General features: G+C 39.9%; 1 protein-coding gene across 2 annotated transcripts in view; it reads right to left on the reverse strand.

Annotated features, from left to right (window-relative positions):
- ITGA9 (integrin subunit alpha 9) overlaps positions 1-14,625 on the reverse strand; it is a 245,397-nt gene that overhangs the window by 126,934 nt on the left and 103,838 nt on the right. The window lies entirely within an intron of this gene.

Here is a 14,625-nt window from a genome sequence, read left to right on the forward strand (position 1 = left end):
ATCTACAATGGAATACTTCTAAAACACTCTTTTTCTCTCCACCTCTCTAACACCCAATCCCCTCTAACACTGAATTCTCAATCTAATACTATCCTTCACATAACTTCTCTCTAGTTCATCAGGAGCGAGAGGAGTCTCCTTTTTGCACCATGGACCTCTCCAGGAAACACAGCTGGAACTTTTTGTGCTTTTATGTCACACGTGGCTGCTGCCCAGAGAGAATTTGCCGTGGTGACCATCTTATTTCCAAGTCTAGTGCTCTTACTACTGTCTATGGATTTAAACTGCTTCTTAGGTCTTTTTAAGAATGCTTCGTTTAGTTCTAAGAAGTGGCAGCTTTTCACTATTTGGGACACTTGTCTCTTCCATATTTTACCTCCTGGGGCCGAGGGGCCTTATGAACAGAGATTTTTTTCCGCTGAAGGCAGAGGGCTCCACCATACCTTCATTATCAGTCTCTGTTCCCTCTACTTCTTCTTACAATGGCTTTGTCACTCCTGGCTTCTGGCCAACTGCCTCCCCTAAGGTGCAGTCTCTACATTACAGGAAGATTTGGTTCCATCCCGTGGTCATGTAAGAGAAAAGTCCAGCTAAAAGGTCACTCTAATCATCTCTTCTATTTAGGGCACTTCTTATTTTCTGGTATTTCTTCACTCACTCAAGCTTTCTTCTTATCTGTCCATCCTCCGTTCCCTTTAAATTTTCAGCTGGGGAGGATCAGTGTTTTTTACAGCTTCTATTGTTTCAGCACTAACGGGGTTAAAAACCTCAGCCTCGGTCTGCTGGCGGCTGGGCACCTTGCCCCCTCCCCCCCAACCTTTCTTTTCTTGGCCATGGTGCCAGCACAAGATATCAAAGTTCAAGCCAGCAGCTCCGGCCTCCCTCCCCACAGGTCGAATGGCCTCCCCCTCCTTTACCTAGACACAGCTGGGCAGGGGAGAGGTCTGCCGAACTCAAAAGAGGAAGTCTTCTGGGAATTCTTTGCTTTTAACCCCTGTGTGTTCTCAGAGGTGTATCTAGATCTCCAGGGGCCACACCAGGTGCTAATTTTAAATCTGGCTACTGATTGGTTTGACCACAACTCTTCTAGAAACTCACTTCCTAGTCAAACCACGACACTTCTCAAAGCGAAATTTACAGTTTTCCCCATCCTCAGCACAGCAACTTTCTTGTTTATAGAACAAGAAAGTTTTTCAATTTCTTTATTTGCGTATTGTAGGCTTCATACCAGGTGTATAGAATGGTGCCATATTATCTGGCTGATGAGACAAAAGGATCACCTTTTCTTGTTGCTGGAACGAAGCCATAAAATTCATACCATTTGTCACAACATGCAATGCCTAAATCCAGACTGCTGTGCCAGGACAAAGTGCTCATTGTGTTCTGTTTAGTCCTGACTTCCAAAATCCAATTTACCAGAAAATTTAAGTCCAAATGCTCGACCTTTTCATAGGCAAATATTCCTCTTAAATTTTAGTTACTTAAAAACATTTAGTTACTTAAAAACATGGCATTAATTCAGCGCAGACAAAATTGAAGCAATAAATAAATAAATCCTGTAAGTAATCACATCAAACCTCCAGATAGGCCAGCTCTCAACTTTGCCTTGCACTGGTTAGTGGGTTTCTCTGAACACAGCCCGCCAACCACAAGAAGCAATTGAGATACAATGCCTTTAAAATTACATTTTCCAGATATGGGAAAGCTGAGTACTAACTGCCCTTCAGACCACCCTGTTTGATCTGTTTCAAGACAACTGTTTGCTCTCTCCAATATGTTGACTGTCCACAGATCTCTAAGTCAAAGATTAGTGGCTAACCAAACTCCCAAATCATTGGTTAGTTTGATGAATAATAGCAAATATCAGGCTGGATGGCATTTACCCTCCTGCACCTTCAGCTAGCCCTTAAATTCCCTACCCTAATATGAATGTCTGCCAGAACTCTAAAGTTTAGACTGCACGTTGCTTGGAGCAATTTGTGCTTTCTTGGCAAAGAGCACTGATCAACAACAGACATAGCAGTAGTGGTGATAGTTTGACCTCTTTCCAGTCCCATAAAATGGACTATGCATGATCTGCAGCACTCTTAATCCTCTCAGCAGAAGAGACACTCATGCCAGCAGCTCCTTTCTCAGCTGTATTCCTAGGGTAGGCATTGTACCACACTGAGACTACTAAATAACAACACTAACAACTCACAGAAGCTGGTAGCTTTGCTCTCACAGAAAATCAAGTGTATTAACTTAAGTAAGGATTGTTATCAGCCTATGTGAAGACTTTGTATACAGAGAAATAAGACTATAAAAGAGCATGCCATACAGCAATAGTCAAACACAAACCATCAGGCAAATTGCCACCTAATCCAACTGTATGCAACCAAGTATGTAAACATAGAACAATAAAAATGTATGCAGTGAATCAAATTCAAATCCACCTACTATTTTTGTAACTTTATTACTTCAGTATGGTAAGAATAACTATTCAATCATTTCTAAGTGTTTTAATATGGTCTTGCAGGGTTCAGTCCAATGACCTTCAAAGTAAAAAAGTAATTTCCTATTGACTTTGATGAACATTGGAGTGCATCTTTATTGTTTGATGGTGATCTACTTGATTTTAGTGGTGAAATTGTGACTTTTCCACCATCACAGCCCTGGGAAATACATTTCACAGACCCATTTATCTTTAAGTAAGGATAAAATTATGAATGCCACCCAGTTATTAATTTTGCTACATGTTCCCTTCTGCTCACAGTCCTTCAAAAACAAAGGCAACAGTCTATGGCATTTGTTCTCAGTAAGACAGAGACAAGACAGTTCTGTCTGACAGGTACACAACAGACTGTCTGGAATATGAACACATAAAGAAAATCAGCTTCTTTCATTTTCAGTCTACCCAAATGTATTGTTTCCTCTGTTGAATCATATAATGATGACACAGATAGCTTTTAAGTATTTTAAGATGTCCAAGAAGAAGTCAAAAGATTAAATGAAAATAAGGTTTGAGATAGACTGAAAAATCCTTTACTGTAAAAACTGTACATTTTTTGTATAAGTTGCTTGACCTTAATGAACTGGATTTGTCCAGGGAAATGGGTTCCACAAGCAGCTTTTACATGCAATCACCGTTTGACACCAAAAGGCTTATATGCTTTGGAAGTAGTAAAGGCTAAAGACATTTCTGAGCCCTGAAAAACCAAACCTGGCAAATCATAGCATATGGACAGCACAGCTTCAGTAATTGAAAAAAAGTCTTGAAGGACACTATGATGTGTATAATATACAAGGAGATCCAATTATGAACAGAAACAACTATGCAACTAGGGTTTAATAAGTAACAGCAATAAATACTTATCTGTACAGACTGGAGTCACTGAACTGGTGCAAGTTTTCACCATGCCTGAATTGGAAAGCTTACCCTAGCAAATATGATAACAAAAGCTTGCTATCTCCTCTCACAGAACAATCATCTCAAAGAAATTTTTGAATGTTGTGGCAGCAACTATACATGGCCACATATTCCTTCCTTTTTTCTCTGATTTAGCAGAGCAGAAGAAAGCAAGAAAGCAAAGTCTCTGCCAGATTTATGACTGTATTTCTGTTTGACTTTAGTACCAAAATGTCTTTAAAATCTGAAAAGTGATGAAAGAGCAATGATCAAATGTCACACCTGTGATTCTGAACATAATTTCCAACTGACGATGCAGTGTGACAAGCGTAAGAAGTAATTTTTTAGTACTATTAGTAGACATGGACTAAGGCACATCAATGACAACATACAAATATAGAGTCCAATATCCTAAAGGCACACTGCCTTGGCAGGCAGCCACTGCCTTTTACAACCTTAACTTTAGGCTACCAAGAGCCCACACACATCAGGAATTCAAGCAAATTTGGCTGGAACAAGACAGAGTTTTAGTCAAGGGATAGGATTTATTCTACTCATGGTGCAAGTGGTTGCCAGACTGGATATCATTTCAGCTTTCTTTTGGCTCAGTGCCACAGTAGACTCAGGGTACTGTACATGAGCTCAATAAATCATCACATTTAATCCCCTTTCTTCAACAAGGCCAAAGTCTCCAACAAGGACTCTAGAGAGTGCAAAATTCCATTTTTAATTATGGCCAAAGGGCTGAGAAATAGATTGAGATGTAAATATTCCCCACAATCTACAGCAGGAATAAAGGATGAAATATGGCCCATTAAAAGAATGAATATGAACTAATTTTCAGGAGCATCATCTGAAGAAACACACATAATCATCAGGATGACTTCTACAGTTGCTTGGTGCTTTTGTTCATGTCTTTCTGGAGTTTCTCTTTCCTTTCTCTATGGGAAAGTTCTCTGACCTTTCCGGCCTTTTTTCTACTCTCTCTGACTTGATCCTCAGGATTTTAACCCATGCATGAATTCCAGAGCTTTAACTGAATTCAGCACAGCTTTTCAGTACTTTTGAGAGTTAAATTCTGTTTAGTTAAATGACAGAGAATGAATTCCAGAACCCGTTTTTTAAAACACAAGATTGAAACTTTTAGTCTAAATGTATTTATTTCAGGTGCTAAATAACAAACACTAAAATTGGACCAGGAATTTTTACAGGCTCAAATACACAGAATAAATTTGACAATCCCAATTTAACAGACAACATATTTATGCTGCAAAATGTAAGACACTATGCTAATGCTAATCCAGCATGCAACTTTAATCAGCTCACAGGTCAGTACCACAACTACTCAACTCAGTGTCAAGAGATAAACAGTTCCCTGACCAGTGATCTCAAAAATTACTCAAATTCCCACCAGCCTTCAGAAACAAAAGCCACTACAGCCACAATTTATCAAATGAAATAACTGCTGTAGGTCTTAATAAACATAGATCTTAGCTTATGAACCAATAAAGATGACAATGTATGACTTCAAAAATAACTGTCTTCTCCTGTTATCTCAGTCTCCCTCTCTAAACTGTGAGTCATCCAGGGTGCAAGGCTTAAAAGCTATGCAATTCAATAAGACTATTAATTAGACAAATTGACTTTTAACTTCAAGACAGATTTCATTCATTTCAAATGAGTACCTGAAAACAAATAAGGAGCAACTTAACTTCCTTGCCCTGTTCCTTGCAACACTTACCAAGATTAGAAACCTTGGTGTTAAGTCCCAGAGCAAATTAATACTTTCAGCCTCCTACTATGCAAAAGAATAACAACCTTTGTCCTCACAAGAGCTTTCCTCTGTCCTCCTCTTACTTTGATAAAGATATTCTAGGACTTGTAATAAGTTAGTTCAGACTAGCATAATTTTAGGGTTGATGTCTCCTCACTGCAAAGGCATACATAACGCATTCATGACAAAATCAGCCAGAAAAGATCTAATTTCCATTACATACAAGTTGGGGATTCTTTGATACATATCTTTTTTAAGGTTTTAAGATGTTACTGTAGTTAAGAAGAGAAAAAACCCAACTGCAGTCTCTTTTCCAGAGAAGAGACAGAACTAAAAGTTCACTTGATTGGTAAAAACTCATTTACAAAATTACAAGTGAATTTTTTTGTCAAATTAATAGTATATGAAGGCAATCAGTGGCCTGATGTTTCAATCATACATTCTACTGTTTTAAGATCTTGTAACAGCTACAATTCAACAAGTATGTGAATAGCCTTTTTTTGCTAAACTTAAATATTACAAGACTTCTGAAGAATCTCAAAGTTTAGAACAGGGAAAAAGAAAAAAAGCAAAGTATTTGCAGGGTGTCACATGCCCTAATGTTATTTAGGGTTATCATCCAAAAGAATGGGAGTGGTTTCTTTATCCTCTTCCTACATGCTTTACTCCAGCTTCCATTAGGTCAGCAACTCCTCTTGGCACACACACCAAAAAGTGAAAAGATGTCCTGAAGAAAGAAAAATCAAATCCTAAATCTAGTTAAATAAACACCAAGTGCCTGGGAACCTGTACGCATTGAGACAACACCTGAGACACTGAATGAAGAGTTGGAAATCAAAACCCAAGCTAAGTACTGTGAGTCTAAGTGCTCATCATCCTTGTGCACCTGGATTCCTGCTATCAGCTGGCAAGTCATAAAGGTATTACTGAGGTGGGCATAGGAGAAACTGCAATCAATAGTGCAAACATTCCATGTCAAAGGTTAAAAAGGCTATGCAATAACATACTATGGATAATCCTCTCACGGTAATCAGTAAGTACAGTTACTGCCTGCCAGCCAAAGTCGGTATTATGTATTAGTGATCTCAGATCTTGACTTTCTAGCGCTGGACTAAAATGCATTATGGCAATATAGTTTCATGTTCTTTTTACACATTTGAATGTCAGCTCTTTTACTGGATCTACTGTTTTCAGTTATATTTTTATTACCCATTCCCTTTCTCTCTTTTATAGTTCACTTTCAGACTTTCATTGGGGTTTTTTAGATGAAAAATACTGAAAATTCCTTGACTATCTAAAATCGTGTTACTTCCCTTTGAAGAAAACAGACCCACTGGGTTAAAATGCCCAGCTTTTTCCTGGTACCAGGCAAAGCACAACCAATCTGCAATATATGACAAGACATCAGCAATACTAACAACAAAAAAATACAAATCCTTAGAAAGCCCAGGAGCTGATGGGTATTTATGAAATGAAGATGTGAACTTAAGTGAGCAAAGAGAACCCAAGAAGGAGGAATAGGAGCAACAATTCAACCTTTTATTTATTTTGTTCTCTTTTTGAAAGTATAATCTATTTGAGCAGGGAATAGTATACAGAATAGAAACAACAATCAAATCTAGACTCTTCCTGCGCATATGTAACTTACCATACACACTTTTTTTTTTCCCACTGGAGTTTCCACATTTCATATACCTCTGATACAATGTTTTAACAAAACAAAGCTTGAAAGAGATTTCCTTTAAAGGTGTTTTAAACTGCACTGAGTGGAGAATAAGAGTTAGTTCAACTACCTGTTTCCATTTATGCAGCATTTCCCTCCAACCCTGACTGAGAAGTCAAACACAGGAGGACTGTGTATGAAGCTGTTAGAGGAAAAGGAGTTTAAGATCCTTGGCTCCTCAGTCATATATGATAACAGGTCTGCTAGAAGATCAACACACCAATGGACCTGGGCAAGTTGTTAACTGCATGGTTAATTTCAGCATTCATATACTGTTTTTTCTTGCTCACTATCTTGCTTTCTTCTTATACTCTATTTGCTTGTTCACTCTCTTGCTTCCTTCCTATACACATCTGGATAAAACCAGTTGTGTGTATGTGTCATCCAACAAACTTCCAGTGCAAAATCTCCCACACAAGCTGTCCTCAGAGCCAAGGACTGGGATGACAACTGACTCCCCAGCCCCTTCCTGAGGCCATAGCCCACAGCAGTGGTCAGGAGTCCTCCTTGCTGGTCCCATGTCCCTTTTGCTGCATGTGGTATTTCAGACTGAAGCCATAATGCAGCTCAGCAGCTGATACCTTGCTGTTTGATTGACACTGAACAGCACTGTGCCCCCTAGTCTTTCCCTGAGTTCTACCTGCTTCTTCACAGCCATAAGTAAACCTCTGACCTACTCTGTAAGAGGCAGCAGACGTCCTTCTTCATTCCCTTCTTCTCATGATGGTTTTCCTTCTTTCTCTTGGAAAAAAAAAATGGCAGAAGCACCTGGGCATATTTCAAGAGCCAACAGCAAAGTAATCAAAAGGCTTCTCCCAGAATCTCTGTTCAGGACACAGGAGAAGGACATGCTCTTCTCCTCAGTCTTTCCCACTGACCATCTCACAAAGTACCTGACTAAATGTCTCCTCCCTTTTGAAGACGCCTGTCACTTCTCAGGGAAAATAACCATCTAAGACAAGTTTATATGAATTGAGACAGGATTCTTCACTCCTTCGTGCATATGAGTCTGTGGTGGATTAAGAATGATATTCCCCAATTTAGTGTTCCCACTGAATCATTCCAAACCATGCACTGCTTGCTTAGTCTCCTCTTTCTCTCCTTCTCCCTCCTGCAGTGGGCTAGAGAGGAGAACCAGAGGCCCAAAAGGGCTGAGATAAGAACAATTTACTGGAAACAGCAATGAAATAAGGCAATGAACAGCAGCAGCAACAATACAAATATGTACAAGAAAGAGGCAAATGATTCACGTGTTCCCCATGAGGAAAACCTCCAACAATACCCACCACTCCCTCTGCCACATTATATGACCCAGAAAAGGGACCCCTTTCCCCGTTACTGGAAAATTACATGAGCTGGTATAGAACCTCCAAGTTACAGCCATGCCCCTTGTGGCCACTGTCAAAATTAACAGTCTGGGCTGGCACCAGGACAGAGTCCTGGGGCACATTTTCTCTCACACTATGTCATATCCAGCAGGTCACCTTACTCTCAGTAGGTCAAACATCTATGGATGAGATTATCCTGCTACATTCCCTAGAATTGCAATGGATTTGTTTGAGAAAAGCATCAGTCTGTACCAAGTGACACAGGTGTCACTTCAGTTTGAATCCTGGTATCTCAAATTGTCCAGGTGGCTGGAAATCTGCTAGAAGACTCAAAAGGCAGTGGACAGAAAGACTGGATGGCTCTGAAACATCACAGTAGCAGGGGAAAATATATTTTAATAGATACTTCATTTTAACCACTTTTTTTTTTTCTGAATTGAAGGCCTGACAATATGATTCTTATGATTCTTTCAATGCTGTTGTTACAAGAAAGCATTCATCAATACAACTTTATAAGAAACACACCTATGTATGAAACAAGGAAACATTCTAGTTAAGCCCAGTTTCCTGTAAAAATGTACAGGAAAAAATAGCAGTATTGTGCCAGGATTCAAAGTAAGCAGAATCATCCTGAGTAGAGGAGGATAGCTAGACAAGAAAGAAGGTTAACATCAGTGTTTTTACTGACAGTAAATTTAGTAAAGTAGAAGTGATAGAAATGCTCCTTGGAACTCTTGCAAAGAAAACAACATACTATTCAGCATGCCTTCCTGTCTGCATGCATCTGAAAGAGAGAGACAAAGTACTTGAGAAGAATGATGTTCCTATAGTTTCATTTACAAACTGTTGAGATAAGAACAGACTACTTATGAAATCTAGAGATATTTACACACAAAAATATAAATCCTTCTTTAGGTAACAGGAAAATAGGTAGAACACAATGGGAATCTGGGAGGAATGTTGCTGTAGTGGTTTGACCAGGCTGAATACCAGATGCCCACCAAAGCTGTAGACCTGTCTATCACTACCCTGTCTATCACTACCCTCCTCAGCTGGATAAGGGAGTGGTATGATAGAAAGATTAATGAGCTGAATAAGAACAAGGACATCCAATGATCTCCAAAGAAAAGGAGCCACTGATTACCATCATGGGCAAAATAGACTAGATTTGGGGAAATAAACTGAATTTATTTCCAACCAAATTCAGAGTAGGATAATGAGAAATAAAACAAATTTTTAAAACATACACATTTTTCCCATCCCTCCCTCCCTCCCTCCCAAGCTCTACCTCCTCCACCAGATTGACACAGGGAGATGGGGGGGCTGGTTATGGTCAGTTCATTACGTGTTGTTTCTGCTGCTGCTCAGGTGGAAGAGTCCTTCCCTTGCTCCAGCATGGGGTCCCTCCTATGGGAGACAGCTCTCCATGAACTGCAGCATGAGTCCTTCCCACAGGCTACTGTTCTTCATTAACTGCTCTAAGATGTTGTCTTTCCATGAGGTGCAGCTCTGCAAGAACAGGCTGCACCAGCATGAGTAGCCCATGGAGACACAAGTCATACCAAGAAACCTGCTTTTCTCTCTATGGTCTGTAGGTCCCTGCCATGAGTCTGCTGTAGTACAGGCTGCCCACAGCATCACAACCTTCTTTTGAGCATCTCCTACTTCAGCATATGTCTACTCCATGGTCTGCAGGGGGATCTCTGCATCCCTGCGGTCCTTCATGAGCTGCAGCTGCACAAGCTCCACTATGATCTTCACCAGAGGCTGCAGGGGAATCTCAGCTCCAGTGCCTAAAGCACCTCTTACCCCTCTTTCTTCACTCAACTCGGTGTCTGCATAGTTGTTGCTGTCTAATATTCTCATTCCTCTCTTCTCTCAGCACAATTACATCTCAGTAACCATTTTTTTCTTCTTAAATATGTTATCACAGAGGTGTTACCATAATCTCTGATTGGTTTGGCCTTGGCCAGAAGCTGGTCCATCTTGGAACCAATTGACATTAGCTCTGTTGGATGTGGGGGAAGCTTCCAGTAGCTCCTCACAGAAGAACCCCTGCAGTCCCCATGCTACCAAAACCTGGCCATGGAAACGCAATACAGTTGTAATAACGTGACCCAAGTCTATTCTTGCATTATTAAACAGAGGATTTATTAGTCTAATCCTTTTCCAAGCATAATTTAAAATCAACAAGTAAAAGGAAAGAGTGTTACAATTGTCTGCTTTGTTATATGAATTTAAAAATGTGAACAGAGCTCATCTGTGATGTCAGCTTTTATGTTTAATATCAATTCATGTTTCATATCCTAGGTATCTACTAACAGACTTCTGAAACCAGGACCCACAGGTTGAGCTCCTTACTCCCCTATGCCATGGCTTCTGTACAGATATAAACTGTGATATCTGAAGAGGGTGAGGAAACCATATTATTCTGGAAGCAATAGTTGTCTCTAAAGATGACAAATTCCCATTCACTATTTGTAACACTTTAACTAATAGAATTAATTAACCAATAAATATTGAGAAGAAGAGTTAAAGGAAACTTATCCCTTACATAGCACAAGCATTACGCATGGTGCCAGGGACATTTTCCTAGCCTCTAGTTCTCCTGTTCTGCACACACCTACATATCAGTATGCTAACAATCACCTCAGTAACACCCTGTCTCCATGTCCTCTTCCTCCCCACCACTTTTCTCCTCTTCTTTCATTCTCCTCTGATCAGCCAGACAGCATTTTGCTAGGACTGTCCCCTCTTCAGTCTCTGAGCCTATGCTCACAACATACACAAAACCAAAAGGAAAAACAAGAAAAAATCCATACATCAGTACTTCAGAAACCTTATGGTCATTTTAGTCCATTTATAGCTGAAATCACAAATTAATAGAAAGATTGCCGTTCCTTTCAACAATGGTAAGCTTTTCTCCTTGCTTCATAGATTATTCAAGAAGAAGCAGGAGTCTCCTGTTTAGAAGCCACATCAGCAAATACTGCTGCCCATCTCTCAGATGTCTGGGCTAGAGGATATTATACAATGACAAAGGGAGACTGTTTATCCCCATGGACAAGAGTAGAATGAACAAGTGTTGCTCAGGGGAACCAAGGAAAATCAAAACTTTCCCTTCAAGATCCGTGGGCTTTAAAAACAAACAAGGCAAATATTTCCACAAATGAGTGAAAACCAGTTCCTCAGATTAAAGTTGAGTGCTCTACTCTGAAGCTGTAGATGCATTCACAAGGAATAGAAAAACCGGCATTTTACAACAGCAACATTGCATGAACTGCAATAAGGTTTTAACCTAATATGATTAGGCACAGGTATTACCACTTTACACATTTCCTTTGATTACATGTCCTCCTTTGAGTACTTTTGATTATCCAATGGGTCAAGTGTGTTTATCCTAACAGCAGTACTTTCTTAAATCCCCATCTCTCTGTTCCACAACATGTAAAATTTTGGTAACAGCATGAATTTGTGGCCTTCATGGAAGACTACTCTAGATGATTTATAGTAACTCTAAATGGATAAACAGAATAGGCTGGGACATATTGGGACAAGAGAAGAGATTTCAGCAAAGCTGGGAAAGGGCAGAATTAGCCTCTTCCCAACCACAGGCCCTGACAGCTAAATACACAAAAATCCTTGGGGAGGAGTCTGAAAGAGATTCTAACCAGTGAGAGTCATAAGGAGAAAGTATCAGAAGAAGTGAGGGGTGGAGGAACAATGGGAGCAGGGGGCATTGGGGATTGGTTTATTTTTTTATAATTCGGTTTTCATGAAGATATAACAAAAAGTCATTAAAATACATGTTTATCTGCACTAGATATTATATTGCATTGTAGAAGTGTAAAATAACCTTCATCTGCCCAGACTGCTCTCATTGGGCCTTTGGGTATCTCAGATATAACCACTTCTTTCCTCCTGATTATAATAATAATTTCCATCGTACCCTGAGCACAATATAGACATTTTGTGAAGTGCTGTGATACAAAATTACCTCCTCTGTAAAGAGCAACCCAATCCTAAAACCAAGAGACAATCCTGTGGAGAAATGCATCTTCTCAGGTCTAAGGCATAAGGTGACTGGAACCAGTTGCATTTTGCCAAAAACACCTCTGACACTGACCATGACAGAGGTGCAAAGGGAAAAGATTCCTTTGTTGCCCTTCAGTTGGAGTCTACGTAGCATAGTAACACTGCCCTTGGGTAACTAAGTTTTCAAAGGCTGAGGGCTCAGCAGCATTAGGATTGGAAGCAGTTTTGGTAACAGCATCAACCACAATAAATATACTCGCCCTAACTATCAAACTAGGTTAAAACTGATGTTATTTCATTTTCAGGAGTAAAGTCTTTCCTTAATTTCCTTAATTTTCCTTCTGAATGAACTTTGGAATTTATTTTTCCAGGGTCTGTTCATTTTCAAATTGACTAGAATGCAGTGCTGAAATAAGAGCAGATGAGAGAATCATAAGTGCATGGGAGGAAAAATACCAGACAGTGCAAGGAGCAACAGCAGAGAGCTGTAAGTGCGTCAGAAGCATTGTCCTCAGAGCTTAGGAATGACAAAGTGAAGGGGAGATGGAGAAGACAAGGATATCAAGGCTACAGGCCAGGATGACAGAGCTACAAGCAGCACATACCACATCCTAAAAATCACCACCAGCAACATCTAAATGCTTTGTCATACTTAAGAAAAAATATCTGTATAGGGAGCTTCAGTAGCAGACACAGTCAAACAAAATAATCACAGATCAGAAGTGTGTATCAGATTCCGTGCACAACCTGCTCAAGCACAAACTGAGCTTTGCCTTGGCTTGGACACATAACACCAGGAGTGTGTTTTATTCACCAAACTGTGCTGTGAGGATAATGAATACAAATGGACATGAACAACTTGCGATATTTTGAACTTTATCTCAATTCCTGTATTATTTGTTCAAAAATTGTATATTCACTCCCAGACATGAACCACATTCTGTCATTTTTATCCCACTGGCTGTGGGATTTTGTCATATCTCTGCTTTGGTACTGTTTCAAAACTCCTGTACAGAGAAACTGCTTTCCTATAATTTGTCTCTATTTTATCAACAGAAAAGTCTTAGAAACAAATATTGTGGTACTAATAATACTTTAAATTACCCCCTCTTAAAAATTAATTATCCTAAGAGTCAGTAATAGACTGTACCATTTAGTATACATTCTTGTATGTCCCAGACATTACAATTCATTTGTTAATCTTCCACCACATGTAGTAATTTGTTTCGCTACAGTGTATTTTCCAGGAACACATATAGTTAGGTCCTACAGTAATCCCTCTGGAATTTAAAAGATCCTGGGTCTGGCTTCTTTATATATACATGACATCACATTTCAGTCACAGGTTTCTGTCACATCTTTCTCTACTAGATTACAAATAGCTACTTAGGTGCCTCTTGGCCTTCATTAAAATAAAAATGCTTTGATTAGTTCAAAGTTCTAAGTGAGGCCTTCCCTTGCAACACTTGAACAGGTTTTATAGTTTTTTACAACATCATCTAAACAGGAAGGATCTCGTCAGTGAACACACAATTTTACCCCCATGCAGAGTAACAATCTATACAGAAGAAGACCCACTCCAAAGCACTATTCTCTCTGTATGTATACCTAAAAACCACACTGCTTCTTTTTGCCAACCATCATGCTGAGAAGTCATGTTCAATTGTTGGTCTGCTATGATCCCAAAAACTTTCTCAAGGTCCATGCTTTGCACAAGACAAGCCTGTCTTAGGGTTATTCATCATGATATTGTATCCCATAACCACCTCTGCCCAAAAATTGTTACTGTATCCTTAAGACCTTGTATCCAGGGACCTCATGTACCTCTGTGTGTGGAGGCTGCTTGTGCACAGGCATTTGTGTGGTATATGTGGCAGTGACTACTTAAACTTTGCTTAGGCTTTCTTTTTAGTTTTTTTTTCCCTTGGTTCAGAGAAGCTGCAGGAGTAATCTCTGAGCTGCCCTGAGGGCGAATTCCACAGCTGCCTGTCTGGAAAAAAAAAATAAAAAATGGGGGCATCGCCCTGGCGGAAGCAGAGCAAAGCTGCTCCGCTCCAACTCAAGCTGTTGTTAAATGCGCCGCACTGGGGAGAGGAAGACATCGAGTGGCTCCAAGCCAGCTGCTTCACCTGCTACACCTGCTGTGTTGTGCCTCGCAGCGGGAAGGAGGTCAGTGCTGGACAAGCCATCAGATCTTTGTCTGCTGCTGGAACTGCTCCGTGAAGCTCCTGCCTTCCCAAGACGGAGCTGGTGCAGTCTTGTATCCCATATCGAGAACGAGTATTTCAAGGATTTTGGGGTTCTCTTCGTTCCAGTAGGTTGGTATCTGGAACAGTTTGTATCTAGCAGTTATTTACTTTTTTTTCTCCTCCCTACT

Source organism: Passer montanus, unplaced genomic scaffold (genome assembly GCF_014805655.1).
Source record: "Passer montanus isolate IOZ18808 unplaced genomic scaffold, ASM1480565v1 scaffold32, whole genome shotgun sequence".
NCBI classification, from domain to species: Eukaryota; Metazoa; Chordata; class Aves; order Passeriformes; family Passeridae; genus Passer; species Passer montanus.